The following is a 3,632-nucleotide window of genomic DNA, read 5'->3' on the forward strand; positions in this document are numbered from 1 at the left end:
AGGAAATAACAAAACTATCCCTCGTGACAAACCGAAACTCCTCCACATAACGACCGGTAGCTTCCAGACTCCTCCTTTGCATCATCGGCAGATCCTTTGCCATAGTCATCGGCAGACTTTCTTATCTAGCCATCGGCACCATATTACTGCCTTTGGACTTAGTCACATTCAACTTCTCCCTCATCGGCAACCATCCTCATCGGCAACCCGCTTTGTAAACATCGTACTGCCACCTTATCCTGCCATCCTAGACACGCGCCCAAAAACGGTGTCAACACATGCCCCCCAGTTTCGGAGTATAAAACTATTAATGCTCCAAAATTCTCTGCAGTAATGATGCTTCCTCCCGCAATTAATGCTCCTAATCTGGTAACCGACAACCTCAATCTGGACAACTCTGATCCTAATCCTCCGCAGATTCCTCAAAATCCCCAACTTCCTAAACGGGCATCTTTCTCAGTCGTACATCGGCAACAATACCGTTACAAGATCTGCCGATGTTCTGACCAGGATATTCGCAAAAACGGTTACTTCCCCTCTATCCGCCCATCGGCAATATGACCGTTATAGAATATCGCCGATGGACCAACCAGGAGATCTCGCACAGTAAAATATCTTCAGATAATGACCGCTTCCCGTCAAATCACCTGCACAATCCCTGGATTACCGTGCGAACAGTTACCATATCCACCTGAGTACCCTCGGATTTCTCGGATGCGTCAAAGAGATAAGTCGGATTTGCCCTTGCCCATCTTGTCCTATAAATAGTTCCTTCTTGGGTACTCCTTCCCCATCACACCATTCTACTACCCAACTTTACTTTTCCAGCGGCGGCACCACCAAAAACTCCTAAGGTCTCCGACAAGTACCCTTCTTCATCAACTCCGGCGCCTTCACACGCTTCCTTCGCAGCAAGATGGCCGTCGGGTTCGTCGTCCCTGAGGTCAAATCTCCACCCCGTCTTCTGTATTTTTCTTCATATCCCTGTTCACTCGCAATTCATTTTACTGAACATCTTCCTTTTCTTTCCTCTTTGTATTTCTTTTTACGCCCAAAATCACTAGGAATTGTCCAACAAAATTGTCATCCCCACCGATCAACCACACCTTCAATGCCTCGGCCCTCTAGGGGACCCAGATCCAACTGACCTTATCAACGCAGAAACCAACAGGATCCCCTTCAGAGCCGAAAATTTTTCCTTAGATCTGTGGAAGGACACCTTCCGCTCTTGGCCCAGCCCAACTGTAGGGTGGAAAGACTGGTTCTTGAGGGTCAGCAACTCTAATGAAGTTCAGTGGGGTGAAAGGAATCTAGCCCAATGCATTAGATTGTCCATTACCGATATGCATAGGAACGAGTCACTGCTGATGGCTGCATCCTACTTTTGGTCAGACACCCTCAATGCTTTTGCCTTTGGCCACGGCCCTGCTTCTCCTACTCTCGCCGATGTAGCCATGCTTACTGGTCTAGATATATCTTCTGCCGATAGCACCCACTTTTTTGATACTGCCCCTAGTGCCAAAGTGGAGACTCGCGCTATCGGCGGTTGGTCGGGGTACATTCAGAAGTACCGTGGGAAAGGATCTGTCACCATAAAGGAACAAACCACCTTTCTGAACATGTGGCTGGACAAGTTTGTATTCTGTGGTCGATCGGCAGGACCGACTTCTGTCTACCTATCGGCAGCAGAAAGACTGGCTAACGGTGGCCGATTCCCTCTCGGCCGATACTTGCTTGGCGCTGCTTACCACCTTCTCCATCAAGTAGCCCAGAAACTTCTGCTCGGCCAATCCATTGGCAACTTGGGAGGCCCCTGGTGGTTTGTCAACATGTGGCTCAATCTGCATCTGCACAAGCGTCTCAACTTCAACCTGTTCACACAGCGTTTCCCAAGAGACATAGCTGACAACCATGTATTGGGTGAAGAGGAATCGGCAACACGCGCCCCCTTGAACTTTGGCGAAGCTGTCATAGTTCTGCCTGGTTCAGGGGGTAATCCAGATCAGATCGGCCGATTCTTCCAGACTCTGTATGAGGGTTTGACCAGAGACGAACGACCATGGTTGGCTTATGATGACCCAGATAGCATGCTCCCTCTGACCTTCAATCCATTTGATGAAGCTCTCGACAGGGACAATGAGGTGATGATGGCAATTGTGACTCCCAGAATCATTCCAGTGAATTTCTTTGGTAGCACAAAAACCTCCCCTCAAACTTACGAATTTTACAATCCATCGGCATTAGCTCGCCAGTTAGCTTTCGGCCAGTTGCCGATTGCACTTCCTTATGCCGATGTGATAAAACCCAGAGAAACTATCAACAACCTTCTTGAGTGGACTCGAGCAGCCCAACTACCACCAAACGCCGATATAGATGTAAATCTGTCAGAATGGGTTCCGGCTGCTTTTATCACTCAGGCATACAAGTTATGGTGGGCAGAATGGAAAGAGCATCTATTCTGCAGATCGGCACTTTCATACCGCGGCATGATTGACTCCGAATACGATGTTCCCGATGACACTGTAAGTAACTCAAACCAACGTTTCATTTTCTCAATATTACCCCCATCGGCAGCTTACCCTTGTATTCCTTTTGCAGGTTGACAATATTCCTCCATTGGTTAGCAGGAGTGGCAGGCCGATCGACTTGTTTCCATCAGGCCCGATTTCCTCAATCGGCCACAATGCTCCCACTCTAGCTTCCATCGTGCATCGGGGTGTACGCCTCAGGAAAGTCACCACTAGAAGAACTCAGACATCACCAACGGTTGCTGCTCCCACTCTTGTGCGGGCTTTCAAGGCAATCTGTCAAATCTTTTCCTTTATGCTGACTATCTTTATATCGGCTATATTTATGCTTATAAACTCTTGTTCATTATTGCAGCAAACCGGCGCATCGGCGAAAGCCAGGTGTGAGAGTACCGATGCCCCCCTGTCTAGCCAACCCAAGAGAAAGGGCACCACGGGTGCTAAGACTGGAACAAAGCGCCAGAAGGTAGCAACTCCCCCTCCTCCTCCGGTATCTCCAATTCCGGTGGAGTCTTCTCCTTCTTCTCCAGAAGCCCAGCCATAGCAAGCACCATCTCCCCCACCTATGCAGGAAGCACCACAGATAGAAGAACCCCAACAGGAAGGATCTCAAATAGAAGATACATCAGCTGACACGGGCGAACAAACAACTGGCCCGGTGGGTCCAGTTATACCATCGGCAGTTCTCCCGATTCAGACAACCGTTGTCCCTCCTCCAGGTAACATACTTTAACAATATCGCTACCGATGAACTTATTCTTATCTAGCCTCATAACTCCTTTTGTCTTCTTTCAGTTGATATCGTTCCATCGGCAATCTCAGCCGATCAACCTGTAGCTCCATCGGCATCTTTGGCCGATCAGCCTGCAGCTCCGTCAGCACTTCTCAGTCAAGGACAAGAGATCGCCTTGAAGCAAGTAAGTCACCGTTTACCGTTAGCACTATTTGCCGATTCTCTAAGTATGAGCTAATTTTGCTCTCCCTCCCAGGAACAAGATTCTCCTGATAGCCTGTTCTCCTTCGCCATTGATCTCTCTGAAGAAGAAGGTGAAGAAGCAAGCACTTCTCAGACGGTCGGCATCACATCGGCAGAGGTCAGGGTCA

This window comes from Sorghum bicolor, chromosome 3 (assembly GCF_000003195.3).
Source record: "Sorghum bicolor cultivar BTx623 chromosome 3, Sorghum_bicolor_NCBIv3, whole genome shotgun sequence".
NCBI classification, from domain to species: domain Eukaryota; kingdom Viridiplantae; phylum Streptophyta; class Magnoliopsida; order Poales; family Poaceae; genus Sorghum; species Sorghum bicolor.